This window comes from Oncorhynchus mykiss, chromosome 23, assembly GCF_057628025.1.
Source record: "Oncorhynchus mykiss isolate SJ-2025 chromosome 23, ASM5762802v1, whole genome shotgun sequence".
NCBI lineage: Eukaryota > Metazoa > Chordata > Actinopteri > Salmoniformes > Salmonidae > Oncorhynchus > Oncorhynchus mykiss.
This window is the reverse complement of record NC_143044.1, coordinates 26,763,825-26,783,285: the sequence shown is the minus strand read 5'-3', so window position 1 is coordinate 26,783,285 and position 19,461 is coordinate 26,763,825. Positions and strand designations below refer to the sequence as shown.

General features: G+C 42.6%; 1 long non-coding RNA gene across 2 annotated transcripts in view; it reads left to right on the top strand.

Moving 5' to 3' along the window:
* The window catches only part of LOC149972554 (uncharacterized), a 365,695-nt gene that overhangs the window by 299,492 nt on the left and 46,742 nt on the right, over window positions 1-19,461 (top strand). Inside the window, exon 3 of one of the 2 annotated variants that reach the window (XR_016491031.1) lies at window positions 18,115-18,139. The exons of the other annotated variant lie outside the window; for it this stretch is intronic. This is a non-coding gene — a long non-coding RNA (uncharacterized LOC149972554). Of the gene's footprint in view, window positions 1-18,114; window positions 18,140-19,461 lie in introns of those variants that run through there. 2 annotated transcript variants of the gene reach the window in all.

Below are 19,461 nucleotides of genomic sequence, written 5' to 3'. Positions count from 1 at the left end.
ATCATATCAAATACTTTTTCTGTGCTTCCACGAGCTTAATAAACCAATAGAATATTCCTACAACTGCAACCCCCGTCCCTCTGGCAATCCAGGTAAGCTAGTTGTTGAAAGATGTCTTATAGTATTTTAACCCAGGTCTGCTTGTAACTAATATGGTATATGTGCATTGATTAAGGTGCCATGAAGAATGCCTTTACAGCTCGATATCTTCAGTCCACTGACCCCTGGCCGACATAGTTATCTGAAGGGAGTGGAGGCTAGGCCTAGGACTACAGTTGGTGTGTGCGTGTGTGTGTGTGGTTGCCTGCTAGCTTGTGTGTGTGTGTGTGTGTGTGTGTGTGTGTGTGTGTGTGTGTGTGTGTGTGTGTGTGTGTGTGTGTGTGTGTGTGCGTGTGTGCGTGCGTGCGTGCGTGCGTGCGTGTCTGTGTGTGTGCGTACTATGAGGTGGCGATAGTGCAGTAATGCTGGAGACAGCTAGCTGTTCAAGTTTATTACATGGTAGTTCCTCTGCAAACTCATGTCATGTCTTTGGCTATGCCGGATGAAGTGATATGACATGCTATTCTATAAAATAATTTCTCTGTAATTAATATTACCTGATTAAGCTAATCAGGTACAGTGTATCTATTGTGTTATAGACTCCCACATTATTTTTACATTTCTACAAACTACAAAGTGTCTTCATTTCAATGTTATCAGTTATATGCCTATTCTGGCTTCAGCCAAAGATAGGAGTCACAAAAAGCAGAAATATAGATAAAATGAATCACTAACCTCTGATGATCTTCATCAGATGACACTCATAGGACATCATGTTACACAATACATGTATGTTTTGTTCGATAATGTGCATATTTGTAACCAAAAATCTCAGTTTACATTAGCGCCTTATGTGCAGTAATCTTATGATTCCAAAACATCCGGTGATTTTAGCATAAATACTCATAATAAACATTGATAAAAGATAGTGTTATTCACAGAATTAAAGATAGACTTCTCTTTAATGCAACCGCTGTGTCAGATTTCTTTTTTTTTTTACGGAAAAAGCATAATCTGAGATCGGCGCACAGAACTCAAAACAGCCAGAGGAATATCCGCCATTTTGGAATCAACAAAGTTAGAAACAACACCATAAATATTCACTTACCTTTGATGATCTTCATCAGAAGGCACTCCCGGGAATCCCAGTTCGACAATAAATGACTGATTTGTTCCATAAAGTTCCATCATTTATGTCCAAATAGCCACTTGTTTTTAGCGTGTTCTGGCCAGTAATCCATCTTCATGAGGCGCAGGCACTTCATCCAGACAAAAACTCAAAAAGTTTGGTTACAGTCCTTTAGAAACATGTCAAACGTTGTATGGAATTAATCTTTAGGATGTTTATAACATAAAACATCAATAATGTTCGTACCGGAGAATTCCATTGTCTGTAGAAAAGCACTGAAACGAGAGGTAACTCTGTCGGGAGCACGCATCATGAGACCGAGGTTCTCTGCCAGACCACTGACTCAAAGAGGTCTTATGAGCCCCTCCTTTATAGTAGAATCCTAATTCAAATTTTTAAAGGTGCTTGACATCTAGTGGAAGCCGTAGGAAGTGCAACTTTGTCCATATCTCAATGTGTATTCGGTAGGCCAAGCTTTGAAAAACTACAATCCTCAGATGTCCAACTTCCTGGTTGGATTTTTCTAAGGTTTTAGCCTGCCATATGAGTTATATTCACATACATAATTCAAACAGTTTTAGAAACTTCCGAGTGTTTTCTATCCAATACTAATAATAATATGCATATATTAGCATCTGGGACAGAGTAGGAGACAGTTCACTCTGGGCACGCTATTCATCCAAAAGTGAAAAGCATGGAGGAGGAGGTGTGATGTGGTGTGGGGGTGATTTGCTGGAGACATTTATTTAGAATCCAAGGGACACTTAACCAGCATGGCTACCACAGCATTCTGCAGCGATAGCCATCCCATCTGGTTTGTGCATAGTGGGACTATAATTTGTATTTCAACAGGAAAAATCCCCAACACACCTCCAGGCTGTGTAAGGGCTATTTGAGCCCATACACAGGGCTCAAATAGAGTGATGGAGTGCTGCATCAGATGACCTGGCCTCCACAATCACCTGACCTCAACCGCAGAGTGAAGGAAAAGCAGCCAACAAGTGCTTATCATATGTGGGAACTCCTTCAAGACTGTTGGAAAAGCATTCCAGGTGAAACTGGTTGAAAGAATACCAAGTGTGTGCAAAGCTGTCATCAAGGCAAAGGATGGCTACTTTGAAGAATCTCAAATATAAAATATATTTTGATTTGTTTACCACTTTTTGGTTAATACATGATTCCATATGTGTTATTTCATGGTTTTGATGTCTTCACTATTATTCTACAATGTGGAATATAGTAAAAATAAAGAAAAACCCTTGAATGAGAAGGTGTGTCCAAACTTTAAACTGGTACTGTATGCAAAATATTTTAAACATAATGTAGCTGGGGTTTAATGTGGTCTAAACTCAGTGCTCTTGAATGTGAGACAAATTCCTGTTAAAGGCTAAATAAATGAACTGAATTGAAATGAGCCCCATCCCTCAACTTCATAGCAAACCAAGTGTTTATTGAAAAACATATCTACGTGTCTTTATCGTAAATTAACATGTTAGAAATGTTTAATAACTCTTTATTGAGAACCTTCAATGATGTGTGGCCACTTTGATGTTGGTATAACATAAATGTCTTTGACACCGCTGGTCAAAGATACCAGACTTACTGAAGACTTTCCTGTTTAGCTGAGTTTAGTTGTGATTTAAGGTGCTGACTGATCTCTCAGAGTATGTGGTGTTGTTGATGTGTAAATGTGTTTATATTTGTTCTGGTTGGAAGAGAAGTCTGTAAATGTATATTTATAGGTGTATAAATTGGACTGCCGCGATGGAGCTGGCTGTGAACTGATGGACTGTTTGGTGTTAGTTTGAGAGCTGGACGGACACACACACACACACACACACACACACACACACACACACACACACTTATGCAGCATCTTCAATGCAATGAAAATCTGTCTGTCACACAACTAGAAGAGGGTTGGAGGGAGGCTGGAGGGCACAGGTTTAGCATTGTGTGTGTGTGTCTGGTGTGTATGTGTCTGGTTTGTGTCACTACCCCTTTTGTTTAAAACGTATAGTCCATCTCATATGCCACCTCCGATGTTCTTTGGGTATGGATATCACATTATATTGCACAGTGAATATTAGATGTCAGTGTTTGGTTGCACATTACACTGTCAAACCAAGTTAAATGCGTAGTATTTGGTGAGTGTTTGCTTGTACAGTATATGCTGTACCTAGTGTGGCTGCGGACAGAGCAAGAAGCTATTGGAATGATATATATACATTATGTCTATCTTTTAAATGATAAACAATGTAACACACATGACCACACACACTAATATATGCTCAAAGTGATAAGGCTATGAGAGGAGTATAGAAGAAAAGCAGAAAATATGTATTTGCATTTCCATGGTGAAACAAACCAACACTTGCTCATTAATAAAGTAGCTAAGCTCATTGTTTGGGGACACTATATACTTATCTATCTCTGTAACAGTATCATATTCAACCATCATATTCTATCATTGTGTATGCTGTTTCAACTGAGAAAGGATTAAGAATCTTCCATGACTAGCCTTCATTGTCAACACTGTCTGATAAAATACTGTAAGTACAGCAAATAGAGAGATGCAGAGCCATATTTATCTCTATCCACGGCTCTGGAGAGATAGTATACAAACCTGTTTATTGTGATATTTTTGCTTGTCGTGTATGTGACATCAGGTTGGTGAGTGTGTGTCTTTCTGGTGACTCTAAGCAGGTGATTTACAGCTAATATGGGGTGACCAGGTGAGACAGAGGAGGTGGACCTTTTTCAGCCTGTCGTAACCACAGAGGAATACGTATTGTATAACAACGAACCACAAGATTTTCCCACCAGTATGTGGCTGGACTGGCCAGTGGGGTGGAGAGGGAGTGGTATAGTAGTGCATAACAAGTAACATCGCTGGGGGATGAGTCTGTGTCGGTGGTTGGGGGGAATGATGTGATTTCCAGGAAAAGAGAGAAGCCTTACTGTCAGATCCCAGCATACTGACCCTCTTCTGTGGCTACCCTTAAAAAAATACAAATAATAGTTGCTTGTTTTCACAAGTCAGGCGCATGGTGTTCAGACACATGTGAAGTTTAACATGATCATTTTTCACGTGTTTGTCCCTCAAAATTCCACACATTACATGTATTTATTTTCACCACTTCCAGCTACATTTGGTCTCCCATTCAGGGACAGACCAGGACTGGCCCTGATGAGCACAAGCCTGACAAAACCTGCAACTTGAAAAAAAGGCAGTGTTCGCTTTAAGGCAAGCAACACTGAACTGCGCATGTTCTTTTCTGATTCATCCTGGTTTGAACCATATTCATAATTCTATTCCATATAATACAGTACAGTAATACAGTTCAAACAAAAAGATTAGCCTACTGGAGCTTGTTTAATTTATTTATCCAGAGAGCATACAACTAGCTACATCTATGGGCTTTTATGTTTTTCTGTGTTGCGTAATGTGCAATAGCCTACAGTTTATAATATATGTGTTGCATAACTGCACAATCATTTAGGCTTTTTTGGGCTTTGGATCATTAAATATTGTTAATGTAGGGCTCATAAAATGTATTTAATATATGGCTCAAAGGCTCAGGTAACGTCAGGTTTGAATGTTCATGCTGAACTCATGCAAAACTCTAATCAAATCCAAACATATTTATATGCTTCATAATGCTTTTGAATGAGACTTCCAGTTTTAGCGGGAAACACTGGGTCACCCAGAAGAAAAGTGATTTATTCTCGGGATGGAACATTTGTGAAATATAGGGAAAATATTCAACCCTAATATTGACCCTCAGGGGTGGGTGCTTAGTCCCCTTCTTAGTCCCATATGAAGTGGTAGGCCTGATCACAGATGATGATGAAACAGCCTATAGGGAGGAGGTCAGAGACCTGGCAGCGTGGTGTCAGGACAAAAACCTCTCCCTCAGTGTCAGCAAGACAAAGCAGCAGATCTTGGACTACAGGAAACGGAGGGCAGAGAACACCTCCATTCACATCGACAGGGCTGTAGTGGAGCAGGCTGAGAGTTTCAAGATCCTTGTTATCCACATCACTAAGGATCTATCATGGTCCAAACACATCAAAACAGGCGTGAAGAGTGCACAACAACGCCTCTTCCCCCTCAGGAGGCTGAAAAGATTTGGCATGGCCTCTCAGATCCTCAAAACGTTTTACAGCTGCACCATTGAGAGCATCTTCACTGGCTGCATCACCACTTGGTATTGCAACAACTTGGCATCCGACCGCAAGGCATTACAGAGGGTAATACGTATGGCTAGTACATCATTGGGGCTGAGATCCCTGCCATCCAGGACCTCTGTACCAGGCGGTGTCAGAGGAAGGCCCTAAAAATTGTTGAAGACTCCAGGCACCCAAAGCATAGAATATTCTCTCTGCTACCGCACAGCAAGCGGTACCGATACACCAAGTCTGGAACTGACTGGACCATGAACAGCTTCTTCCCCTCCAAGCCATAAGACTGCTAAATAGTTAGTCCGGGTAGTTATATGGTTAACTATTTAACTATCGTTTTGCTCTTTTTTGACTCGTCACCTACGCTGCTACTACTCTTTACAGTCTGACACTTTATTCCTAGTTAGTACCTTCAGAAAGTATTCATAAAACATTTGTTAAATTGTTTTTTTTTCTCACCCCCTTGAAAACAAGGGTTTATTAACCTGTGCAAATGTATTGATAATTAAATACAGAAATATCGAACTCCAGTGTAGATTTGGTGTTTTAGGTGATTTTCCTGCTGAAATATGAAGAGTGTTACTCACTGATAGTGTTGGATTTGCACCAAACATTTGTATTCAGAATTATATATATATATTTTGCAGTATTACATTTTATCACACATATACACACAATACCCATAGTGACAATGTGAAAACATGTTTTTATGAAGTTTTTTAAACGTATTATTCACCTTTGGTGGCCGTTACAGGTTTGAGGTTTTGGGGGTAAGTCTCTAAGAGCTTTGCACTCCTGGATTGTACAATATTATTATTTTCCAAATTCTTCCTCTGTCAAGTTGATTGTTGATCATTGCTAAACAGACATTTTCAAGTCTTGCCATAGATTTCAAAGACGATTTAAGTCAGACTGTAACTAGGCTACTCAGGAACACTCAATGTCATCTTGATCAGCAACTCCAGTGTAGATTTGGACAGGTTTTTTTTATCCCACAAGAAAACTTCCTAGTCCTTGTCATTCACAAGCAAGCTATATGATATATATATATTTTTTTAAATTTTTTTTAGCTGAGATGGCATAGCAGTTCAGACGTATTTTTGTCCTCGTCCTGTCGTGTCCCGTGTATATATATATTTACAACTTTTTTTTCACATACATTTTTAATTTTCCAAAAACTCATCTTCAGAACACTCTCCTGCAATCCGCTTCACCAATTTATATTTATATAAAAAAGTATTATTTACCTCAGATCTGTGATCCTCCGAGAGGCTAGCCAGAAATTAGCCAGAAGCTAGCCGGAAGCTAGCCAGATGCTGGTCCAGAAGCTACTCTGAAGCTGGTTCAGGGGCTAGTTCAGAAGCTAGTTAGCTTGTTTGCTGGCTAATCGTTGGTGCTCAGCTGACCGCGGTTTGTGGTCGTCGGCTGTCCTTTGGCTCGAGGGTCTGTCGCCAGTTTTGTGCGGCGCGGTGCAGCGCAGCGCGGCTCGGAGCGGAACATATAGGACCAGTTTTTCTCTCCATGTCCCTGGATTTCGGCCGCTGGCTCTAGACGTCCATGCCTGGATCTCGCAGCTAGCTAGCTGCTATCCGTGTGACTATCGGCTTTCGTCGATTCCGGAGCTAACATCAATTGTTCCGGAGCTAGCCAGCTGAAGAGTTCCATCAATCACTCCTGGGCTGCAGTCACCTATCCGGACCCGTTTTGCTGCCTACGCGGAGCCCCACCGGGCCTTCACGGCTAGACTGCCGACGTTGTCTACCCGAGGGAATTGTCCGGCTGGCTCCTCCGGCGCAACGTTGCCTGGGCGCCCATCTGCGGCCTGCTAGCCGTTGGCTATCTTATTGGCTGCTATCTGAATAGACAATCGGACAATTTTTATTTTATTTTATTTTTATTTATTTATTTTTCTTCTTGGGCCTCTATAACTATATCTATTGTTTTTATTTTTGTTGTTGTTGTGTGATTTGGATTCATCCCCTCTACCACACGGAAACCCACTAATCTACTGACGGAACGCAAGAGTTGGCTAATAACAGACCTCCATCTTATGCTAGCTTGCTCCTATGCTAGCTTGCTGCCGATTTGGCTGTCTGGATCGCCGTGACCCCCAACCAACCTCTCCACTCACTGGACCCTTTTGATCACTCGACTGAGCATGCCTCTCCTTCATGTCAATATGCCTTGTCCATTGCTGTTCTGGTTAGTGTTTATTGGCTTATTTCACTGTAGAGCCTCTAGTCCTGCTCATTATACCTTATCCAACCTATTAGTTCCACCACCCACACATGCAATGACATCTCCTGGTTTCAATGATGTTTCTAGAGACAATATCTCTCTCTTCATCACTCAATACCTAGGTTTACCTCCACTGTATTCACATCCTAACTTACCTTTGTCTGTACATTATACCTAGATGCTATTTTATCGCCCCCAGAAACCTCCTTTTACTCTCTGTTCCAGACGTTCTAAACGACCAATTCTTATTGCTTTTAGCCGCACCCTTATTCTACTCCTACTCTGTTCATCTGGCGATGTAGAGGTGAATCCAGGCCCTGCAGTGCCTAGCTCCACTCCTATTCCCCAGGCGCTCTCTTTTGACGACTTCTGTAACCGTAATAGCCTTGGTTTCATGCATGTTAACATTAGAAGCCTCCTCCCTAAGTTTGTTCTATCCACTGCTTTAGCACACTCTGCCAACCCGGATGTTCTAGCTGTGTCTGAATCCTGGCTTAGGAAGACCACCAAAAATTCAGACATTTTAATTCCAAACTACAACATTTTCAGACAAGATAGAACTGCCAAAGGGGGCGGTGTTGCAATCTACTGCAAAGATAGCCTGCAGAGTTCTGTCCTACTATCCAGGTCTGTACCCAAACAATTTGAACTTCTACTTTTAAAAATCCACCTCTCTAAAAACAAGTCTCTCACTGTTGCCGCCTGCTATAGGCCACCCTCTGCCCCCAGCTGTGCTCTGGACACCATATGTGAACTGATTGCCCCCCATCTATCTTCAGAGCTTGTGCTGCTAGGCGACCTAAACTGGAACATGCTTAACACCCCAGCCATCCTACAATCTAAACTTGATGCCCTCAACCTCACACAAATTATCAATGAACCTACCAGGTACCTCCCCAAAGCCTTAAACACGGGCACCCTCATAGATATCATCCTAACCAACTTGCCCTCTAAATACACCTCTGCTGTTTTCAACCAAGATCTCAGCGATCACTGCCTCATTGCCTGCATCCGTAATGGGTCAGCGGTCAAACGACCTCCACTCATCACTGTAAAACGCTCCCTGAAACACCGCCCAAATAGATCCACGGACGATGCAATCTCAACCACACTGCACACTGCCCTAACCCATCTGGACAAGAGGAATACCTATGTGAGAATGCTGTTCATCGACTACAGCTCAGCATTTAACACCATAGTACCCTCCAAACTCGTCATCAAGCTCGAGCCCTGGGTCTCGACCCTGCCCTGTGCAACTGGGTACTGGACGTCCTGACGGGCCGCCCCCAGGTGGTGAGGGTAGGTAATAACATCTCCACCCCGCTGATCCTCAACACTGGGGCCCCACAAGGGTGCATGCTGAGCCCTCTCCTGTACTCCCTGTTCACCCATGACTGCGTGGCCATGCACGCCTCCAACTCAATCATCAAGTTTGCGGACGACACTACAGTGGTAGGCTTGATTACCAACAACGACTAGACGGCCTACTGGGAGGAAGTGAGGGCCCTCGGAGTGTGGTGTCAGGAAAATAACCTCACACTCAACGTCAACAAAACAAAGGAGATGATTGTGGACTTCAGGAAACAGCAGAGGGAGCACCCCCCTATCCACATCGACTGGGACAGTAGTGGAGAGGGTAGTAAGTTTTAAGTTCCTCGGCGTACACATCACGGACAAACTGAATTGGTCCACCCACATAGACAGCGTGGTGAAGCAGCACCTCTTCAACCTTAGGAGGCTGAAGAAATTTGTCTTGTCACCAAAAGCACTCACAAACTTCTACAGATGCACAATCGAGAGCATCCTGTCGGGCTGTATCACCGCCTGGTATGGCAACTGCTCCGCCCACAACCGTAAGGCTCTCCAGAGGGTAGTGAGGTCTGCACAACGCATCACCGGGGGCAAACTACCTGCCCTCCAGGACACCTACACCACCCGATGTCACAGGAAGGCCATAAAGATCATCAAGGACAACAACCGCCCGAGACACTGCCTGTTCACCCCGCTATCATCCAGAAGGCGAGGTCAGTACAGGTGCATCAAAGCAGGGACCGAGAGTCTGAAAAACAGCTTATATCTCAAGGCCATCAGACTGTTAAACAGCCACCACTAACATTGAGTGGCTGCTGCCAACACACTGACTCAACTCCAGCCACTTTAAAAATAGGAATTGATGGAAATTGATGGAAAATATATCACTAGCCACTTTAAATCAATCACATCTAAAAATCAGGTGACAAATAGTTTTTCTCCTCACACGTGAAAAGGTGGTGATAACATGTGAACTCTAAATGTAATACATGTGAAAATATGTTTTCACATGAAATTTAAGCTGAACATGTGAAAACAGTTATTTCACATGTGAAAATGCAAAGATGGAGTTATGGAGTGATGAGGAGAGAGAGGGATGAAGGTGGACCATGTTCGGAGAACAGACTCATAGGATCCGTTGCTTCCCTTGTAAGGTCTGGCACAGTGAGAACACTTTCTCATGGCTGCCAGTGCTAAGGTTATCATAGACAGTTTGCTTTTGTCTGCGGATGAGTGCATGTGTGCGCGCGTGCGTCTGCCAGCAAATGGATGGTCCCACTTTATGTGCAGGTGTTGACAGGCAGAGACAAAGCATGAAGACCCTGTTTAAGGAGGGAAAAAAGAACAGACACACACACACACACACACACACACACAAACACATAACACACAGGAGATACAGTATCTCCGTCAAATAGCTAAAGGTCAAGGGCTTTGTCGTCACCTGGAGGGGTCCACAGAATGGGGATTCCCACTCCTGGATAGTCTGAACAAGCCTACAGATCTCCCAGTATTTGTAGATAACTCCTGCAGCTTCAGTCAGTGCGTTATACAGGAGGAGTAGGCTGAAGTAGCCCCTAGAGCTAGCTGCTATCTGACCTTCCCTAACTCAAACTTGCTCGGTACTGTAGGCAGTGAATCTAGTCAGGGATGTTTGTTTCTCTTTTTCTCTGTCATGCAACCTCTCCATCCAAGACAGTACTCTGCTGCTTTACTCTCTCCTACTACACTAGTTCTCCCAATGCCTCTGATTACACACACACACACACACACACACACACACACACACACACACACACACACACACACACACACACACACACACAGTCTCTCTGTGTAATTAGACGTTTATCTAACGTCAAATTTCGAAGTTGCTCCAACTGTCAAATTTCGTGTTTTTGACACACTGGGTTGACTCCTCCTGCTCAGTCTACAAGCTCTCACAGTCTCACGTCAGATTTAGACATTCATCCATGCTTCTCAAATGTCAAATTTCGAAGTTGTTTCGAATGTCAAATATTGAAGTGTTCAAGTTTAAGTTTAGGTATTAACTCTGAATTTTTAAGGTTAGGGTTAAGTCTCAGCATCAACCATCCCTGTCCACAATGTCCGAGCAAAACCAAAAGGTAACAGCGCTCACTGTTGCCCTAGTGGCTGGTTTCCACATCATCCCTGATGTCCTCAGACATGGATGGCCGTCGAATACTGACTTTAGTTGGATAAGAGTTTATGTTTTGGATAGGGTTAAAACATTAAGTTCAGGCACTCATACCAAATGGTTAAGGTAAGGTTTAAGGTTTGGAATAGGGTTAAAAAAAGAAGAACAATAACACGAGTATCCACCGCTGGGATCGAACTCAGCCTTCTGAACCATAGGTCATGAGATCTGCCACAGTGGCCAGTTTTGAAGACATTTCTTGACGTCAGGACATGAATAGACTTCCAATTCTGATGTCATTCTGGAGCGACCTGCCTGCACACACACACACACGCACACACACACACACACACACTGCCTCTGGTTTCCAGACCCCGTGCTGTATGTAATGAGGTCTATAATGAGAGGTTGTTAGCGAGGTGAGGTTGTTGTGTTTAGAATTGTGCTCTCTTGGTAATTAGGGAGATTGGACCTGACTGAACCGTTCATCATTGATACACACACTGGCTGAGCCCTGCAGGCAGCACAACTGAAGTGCACACACACACACACACATACACGCAAAGACACGGACTCATGCACACACACACACACACACACACACACACACATGCTCACAGTCATACTTATGCCTACACTTTTTGCACACACACAAACGTTTTTCCCATTTACACACACAGATGCTTATTCATGGTCATGCACGCACACACACAAGCACGTGAACGCACAAACACACCGCATTCCTGCAGTGATTCATAATGGTTGAGCCTGAGCAGTGCAGTGTTTTCCACTAGTCCTGGCTGTCGGGCTATACAGCCGATTACAGACTCATTTTCAGCCGGGCACTTTTCCATGTAAATGAACTAGGCTGCTTTTCAATTCGCTAGTCAGAAAAAAATGTCTGACGAGCCCTCTCCCATTAAAATTAAAGATATGCACCGTTTAGCGATCTATTGATAGGACAGGCGCCTGTCAGTCACAAAGTGAATCATGACAGGGAAACTGCTGGTTTAACAGTCTGCTGTCTGTCCCGCCTCTCGGTTCCTGGGGGTGTGTGTTGTGTGCCCTGTGGTTGTAGTCAAATGTCTTTACACGGAGGGAGAGAGCATGAATTTGCACGTCCCATATAATGTGGTAACGATGAGTCGAAATCCACTTAGCCTATTGTTTTCTGGCACATTAAGTAATTTTATTTTCCGTGCAGGGTCTGACAATCACAAGGGGGCAGTAAAAATGTGTCGTCAGGGCCAGTGGATCTCGCCAGTCACTGGGCCAAAAGGGCCTGTAACTTTTCAGCGCATTTTTGCATTCCAGTTCAACATTAACCTGTTCTGTCACAGTTTCCCTTTGAAAACCATTGAAGACTACACTCTTATATGCTATTTGTATTTGAGCAAAATGATTGGCCATTTATTCAAGCACCATCACGCTCATGCGAGTCACAAGTTTGTGCTGTGCCCTGGACACCATATGTGAATTGATTGCCCCCCATCTATCGTCAGAGTTCGTACATCTGGGTGACCTAAATTGGGATATCCAATTTACCCGAGCCATCCGACAATCTAAACTAGATGCACTCAATCTCACACAAATTATCAAAGAACCTACCAGGTACAACCCCAAATCCGTAAACACGGGCACCCTCATAGATATCATCCTGACCAACTTGCCCTCTAAATACACCTCTGCTGTTTTCAACCAGGATCTCAGAGATCCCTCCATCATTGCCTGTGTCCGTTATGGGTCCGCGGTCAAATGACCACACCTCGTCACTGTCAAATGCTCCCTAAAACACTTCTGCGAGCAGGCCTTTCTAATCAACCTGGCCCGGGTATCCTGGAAGGATATTGACCTCATCCTGTCAGTCGAGGATGCCTGGTTGTTCTTTAAAAGTGCTTACCTCATCATCTTAAAGAAGCATGCCCCTTTCAAAAAATGTAGACCTAAGAACAGATATAGCCCTTGGTTCACTCCAGACTCGACTGCCCTTGACCAGCACATAAACACCCTGCGGCGTACTGCACTAGCATCGAATAGTCCCCGCGAAATGCAACTTTTCAGGGAAGTCAGGAACCAATATACACAGTCAGTTACGAAAGCAAAGGCTAACTTTTTCAAGCAGAAATGCCCAATTTTTCAGTTTTTGATTTGTTAAAAAAGTTTGAAATATCCAATAAATGTCGTTCCACTTCATGATTGTGTCCCACTTGTTGTTGATTCTTCACAAAAAAATACAGTTTTATATCTTTATGTTTGAAGCCTGAAATGTGGCAAAAGGTCGCAAAGTTCAAGGGGGCCGAATACTTTCGCAAGGCACTGTACCAGCAATATTCTGGCTACTGTTGATATTCTGCAAAAAATAAATCTACAAAAGACACCTACTATTTGTCTTGGCTAGCCTACTGTAGCCGTGTCAACTCTGTCTTAAAGGGGCAGCATCCTATTTTTTAATCTCAAAATGAAATACAGTACTTTAGAAACAAAAGTGAATAATAGCTTAATAGCTTAATAGCGGAATATAGAAAGAAAGCATGCTAACCTATATGCCCTGCATTATCCCAATGCATTTCAGAACTACACCATGTATGGGCCAGTAGAAATTATGTTCGGGTCAGTATATTTTTTGCCAACTGGCCCAACTGCGCCAGACAGAAAAAAAATTGTGTTGGACCCTGCTGTGTTTCATATGCAGCCACGGAGTGATTACACATAGGATGTTTATTGTGCTTTGATTGACAAACAGCAAGCTTGACTAATTTATAACAGGTGTGGAGCTAACTGAATAAAGTCGATCTCATATGTCCTTGCCATTCATAAATCATACAACGTAGTTGGTAACACTTTACTTGACACCCAGAATCATAACACGTTATGAAACGGTCATAACCATGTAAAAATACAACATAATAGCGGACATAACTTGTCGTTATACCTGTCATAATATGGTCATAACACTGTCATGACCCATATTTGATTTGATTTGATTTGAGTTACTTACACCTGTTGTGACATATATTGTGCTATTTTATGACACCCACATTTACTCAAATGTATTTTTCCCTGCCAAGAAGTTTACTTTCGTTTGAACGTTTGTTTCTTAAGTCCTTTGTTGTTGTTGTTGTAATCAATTCTTTACAGTCATGTTTTTTTCTCCATCAAATTTCTAATAACTTGTAGAAACTACACTTTATGACTGTCAAGAAGCATAATGGCCATCCTGTGTCACTTTACTTGGACTAAGAAAATACACTTTATGACACTGTCAATAAGCATTATGACCATCAGAATCATATACGCCAGATAGGCCTATCACGTACATACCCTTAAGTCAGTCGTCAGTCAAAAAGAGGGTGTCTTGTCCTGCTTCTGAAACCTGCTCCTGCATTCATACCAGACATCAGATACAGAGCATTGGGGTAGGTGCTTGTCTGACATCAATTTCAGAAAATGTTAGATAACATAAACATACTGTTGACAATTGCTTAATGAAATGTTTTGCCTTGTGTGATTTTGGGGGTTTTAACACTCTTATGTAAGTGTCATAACTAGACATAAAGTTACTACCGTGGCAGCTTTAATGGTTTTGACACTCTTATGTTGGTGTCATAACTATACATAAAATAACTACCGTGGTAGGTTTAATGGTTTTGACACTCTTAAGTTGGTGTCATAACCAGCCATAAAATGATACAATGTATGTCACAACAGGTGTAAATATATGTGCCATGACAGTGTTAAAACCATATTATGACAGGTTATGACAAGTTATGTCAGCTGTTATGACATGACCGTGTCATAACGTGAAATTACAGTGGATGTCAAGTAAAGTTGCCACGTAGTTATACACTGAGTGTACAAAACATTAAGAACACCTGGACTTTCAATGACTTAGACTGACAAGGTGAATCCAGGTGAAAGCTATGAGGGGAGGAGACAGGTTAAAGAAGGATTTTTAAGCCTTGAGACAATTGAGACATGGATTGTGTATGTGTGCCATTCAGAGGGTGAATGGGCAAGACAAAATAAAAATGTGTGTCAAGAATTGCAACGCTGCTGGGTTTTCCACGCTCAACAGTTTGCTGTGTGTATCAAGAATGGTCCACCACCCAAAAGGCATCCAGCCAACTTGGCACAACTGTGGGAAGCATTGGAGTCAACATGGGCCAGCATCCCTGTGGAAGGCTTTCGACACCTTGTAGAGTCCACGCCCCGACGAGTTGAGGCTGTTCTGAGGGAAAAATGGGATGCAACTCTATAATAAGAAGGTGTCGTTAATGTTTTGTACATTCAGTGTATGTCCATGGTATTGCATCGGGACAAGTCAACTAAAGATCTTGTTAGTATTTTCCATAAGAATTCTATCAGGACTTGCCAGACAGTGACGTTAAAGTGACCAAATTCGTTAAGAGAGCCTTTTATTTGGCTGCCTAATTTGCATACTGATATGGTTTTTGGTGATTATCTGCAGATAAATTATAACAACATTTAATGATGATGGTTAACACTTCTCAATGCAGGAACAATAGGTAGGCTAGTGTAGAGAGAGCCTCACTCTGGTCCAAAACATGATCAAATAAAACAGATTGAATTTTTTTAAAAGCTATTGATACTTATATGGTATTTTCAAATATTTAGATTTAGGTCTACTGATTTAATCAAAGTGCTGACAATGGAGTAGTCAACTGCTGCTTTCTGTGTAGCAAAGCTCATGTTTAACAACTGCTTAATTCTTCAGTCATACCTGTATTGCAGTTGAGAAAATGCCTCTTAAAAGGAAGCTTGAAGCCTGTGGAAGACAGCAAGCACACTCTTACTGTATTCACTAAAGGCCCAGTGCAGTCAAAATGAACTTTTCCTTTTGTTTTATTTCATATTGTACAACAACTGATGAAACTAACACTGGAAAAAGTGTGAACAAATGTATTTCTTGATAGTCGCTGATTGAAAATACAATCTAACCTGAACAAAAATATAAATGCACATGCAATCATTTCAAAAATGTTACTGAGTTACATTTCATATAAGGAAATCAGTCAATTTAAATAAATAAATTAGGCCCTAATCTATGGATTTCACATGACTGGGAATACAGATAAAAATTTAGTCAGCCACCAATTGTGCACGTACTCCCACTTAAAAAGATGAGAGAGGGCTGTAATTTTCATCATAGGTACACTTCAACTATGACAGACAAAATGAGAAAACAAATCCAGAAAATTACATTGTAGGATTTTTAATGAATTTATTTGCAAATTATGCTGGAAAATAAGTATTTGTGGCCGGTTGGACGTACTGCCAAATTATCTAAAATGACTTTGGAGGCAGCTTATGGTGGAGAAATTAACATTAAATTCTCTGGCAACAGCTCTGGTGGACATTCTTGCAGTCAGCATGCTAATTGCATGTTACCTCAAAAGTTGAGACATCTGTGGAATTGCATTGTGTGGCCTTTTATTGTCCCCAGCACAAGGTGCACCTGTGTAATGATCCTGCTGTTTAATCATCTTCTTGAGATGTCACACTTGATTTGTCCTCTGACAAATCAACTGTAAATTTCGGTGTTTCTCAAGGTTCTGTTTTAGGACCACTATTGTTTTCATTGTATATTTTACCTCTTGGGGATGTCGTTCGAAAACATAATGTTAGCTTTCACTGCTATGCGGATGACACACAGCTGTACATTTCAATGAAACATGGGGAAGCCCCAAAATTGCCCTCGCTAGAAGCATGTGTTTCAGACATAAGGAAGTGGATGGCTGCAAACGTTCTACTTTTAAACTCGGACAAAACAGAGATGCTTGTTCTAGGTCCCAAGAAACAAAGAGATCTTCTGTTGAATCTGACAATTAATCTTAATGGTTGTACAGTCGTCTCAAAGAAAACTGTGAAGGACCTCGGCGTTACTCTGGACCCTGATCTCTCTTTTGAAGAACATATCAAGACCATTTCAAGGACAGCTTTTTCCATCTACGTAACATTGCAAAAATCAGAAATGTTCTGTCCAAAAATAATGCAGAAAAATTAATCCATGATTTTGTCACTTCTAGGTTAGACTACTTCACTAACTTCAGTTAGTGCTAAATACGGCTGCTAGAATCCTGACTGGAACCAAAAAATGTGATAACATTACTCCAGTGCTAGCCTCCCTACACGGCTTCATGTCAAAGCAAGGGCTGATTTCAATGTTTTACTGCTAACCTACAAAGCATTACATGGGCTTGCTCCTACCTATCTCTCGGATTTGGTCCTGCCGTAAATACCTACACATACGCTACGATCACAAGACGCAGGCCTCCTAATTGTCCCTAGAATTTCTAAGCAAACAGCTGGAGGCAGGGCTTTCTCCTATAGAGCTCCATTTTTATGGAACGGTCTGCCTACCCATGTCAGAGATGCAAACTCAGTCTCAACCTTTAAGTCTTTACTGAAGACTCATCTCTTCAGTGGGTCATATGATTGAGTGTAGTCTGGCCCAGGAGTGGGAAGGTGAACGGAAAGGCTCTGGAGCAACGAACCGCCCTTGCTGTCTCTGCCTGGCCGGTTCCCCTCTTTCCACTGGGATTCTCTGCCTCTAACCCTATTACAGGGGCTGAGTCACTGGCTTACTGGGGCTCTCTCATACCGTCCCTGGGAGGGGTGCGTCACCTGAGTGGGTTGAGTCACTGATGTGATCATCCTGTCTGGGTTGGCGCCCCCCCTTGGGTTGTGCCGTGGCGGAGATCTTTGTGGGCTATACTCAGCCTTGTCTCAGGATGGTAAGTTGGTGGTTGAAGATATCCCTCTAGGGGTGTGGGGGCTGTGCTTTGGCAAAGTGGGTGGGGTTATATCCTTTCTGTTTGGCCCTGTCCGGGGGTGTCCTCGGATGGGGCCACAGTGTCTCCTGACCCCTCCTGTCTCAGCCTCCATTATTTATGCTGCAGTAGTTTATGTGTCGGGGGGCTAGGGTCAGTTTGTTATATCTGGAGTACTTCTCCTGTCCTATTCGGTGTCCTGTGTGAATTTAAGTGTGCTCTCTCTAATTCTCTCTTTCTCTCTTTCTTTCTCTCACTCTGAGGACCTGAGCCCTAGGACCATGCCTCAGGACTACCTGACATGATGACTCCTTGCTGTCCCCAGTCCACCTGGCCGTCCTGCTGCTCCAGTTTCAACTGTTCTGCCTTATTATTATTGGACCATGCTGGTCATTTATGAACATTTGAACATCTTGGCCATGTTCTGTTATAATCTCCATCCGGCACAGCCAGAAGAGGACTGGCCACCCATCATAGCCTCGTTCCTCTCTAGGTTTCTTCCTAGGTTTTGGCCTTTCTAGGGAGTTTTTCCTAGCCACCGTGCTTCTACACCTGCATTGCTTGCTGTTTGGGGTTTTAGGCTGAGTTTCTGTACAGCACTTTGAGATATCAGCTGATGTACGAAGGGCTATATAAATAAATATGATTTGATTTGACTTGTCAGGTGGATGGATTATCTTGGCAAAGGAAAAATGCTCACTAACAGGGATGTAAACAAATGTATGCATAACGTTTTAGACAAATAACCTTTTTTTTGCATATGGACATTTTCTGGGATCTTTTATTTCAGCTCATTAAACATGGAACCAACACTTTACATGTTGCATATATTGTTTTGTTCGGTGTAGCATTAAAATGTACCAGAGTCATTGCTGCCTACTTTTTCTATTTGGTTGGTTTCTCCATGTGCTTGTGGAAAACACTGCAGTGCCAAAGCAGAATGGCACAACTGTAATCAGAACCCCTTTGTGCGTGTGTGTGCATGTGTGTGTGTGTGTGTGTGTGTGTGTGTGTGTGTGTGTGTGTGAATGTGTATGTGCAGAGTGTATTGTACATGTGTGTCCTGTCCTCAGTGTCTGCCATGCGGTTTGGATCCCTGTGTCCGTTCCCTCTCTGTGTGAATGTGAGCTCACTAACCCCTGTCTAAACAAATACATCATCCCTCTGAGCGCAGCCAGGTCACTCCAGATCCAAGGCGATATTCGACATTCATCCAGGTCCCCAGGAAGTTGGGAGATGCTTTCAAAACTGACCACTAGGGGCAACAGTGAGCACTGTTACCATCAAGTAGGCTTGCAGCTTGCTAGTGTGTTGTGGACGGGGATGGCAGATGGCAGGGCGTAAGACATAAGCTCTGGCTTGTTTTGTATAAACTCTATCCCAAACCTTTCGTAATTAATGCCTAAACTTAACTGTCAAAATTATGTGTTTATCCCCGTCTCTTGACAGACATTGAAGTCAAACCGAGAAAGAAAGAGAGAGAACAGAGTCCTTGATTGTTTATGAGCTTTTTACCAATGAAAGGCTGAAAGCCTCACAATCCATCTAGCTGCATCCTCTCTCATCTGAAGCACTAGGAACATAACATGACAGAAAATGATATGACGCAA